The sequence below is a fragment of the Nerophis lumbriciformis genome, unplaced genomic scaffold (assembly GCF_033978685.3).
Source record: "Nerophis lumbriciformis unplaced genomic scaffold, RoL_Nlum_v2.1 HiC_scaffold_41, whole genome shotgun sequence".
Classification (NCBI taxonomy): domain Eukaryota; kingdom Metazoa; phylum Chordata; class Actinopteri; order Syngnathiformes; family Syngnathidae; genus Nerophis; species Nerophis lumbriciformis.
In genome coordinates, this window is record NW_027316583.1 from 497,501 (window position 1) to 498,019 (window position 519).

Here is a 519-nt window from a genome sequence, read left to right on the forward strand (position 1 = left end):
ACACCGGTGGAACGCGGCCGGACTCGTGGTACTCCAACCCGGGCATAATTTTGGATCAAATTCGGGACTTTTGCCCACTTTCCCAACTTTTCTTCCCAATCACAGTGCGCCTTTGCTGGGTAAGTTGTGGACATGGCAGGCACCCCCGGGACACCGGTGGAACGCGGCCGGACTCGTGGTACTCCAACCCGGGCATAATTTTGGATCAAATTCGGGACTTTTGCCCACTTTCCCAACTTTTCTTCCCAATCACAGTGCGCCTTTGCTGGGTAAGTTGTGGACATGGCAGGCACCCCCGGGACACCGGTGGAACGCGGCCGGACTCGTGGTACTCCAACCCGGGCATAATTTTGGATCAAATTCGGGACTTTTGCCCACTTTCCCAACTTTTCTTCCCAATCACAGTGCGCCTTTGCTGGGTAAGTTGTGGACATGCCAGGCACCCCCGGGACACCGGTGGAACGCGGCCGGACTCGTGGTACTCCAACCCGGGCATAATTTTGGATCAAATTCGGGACT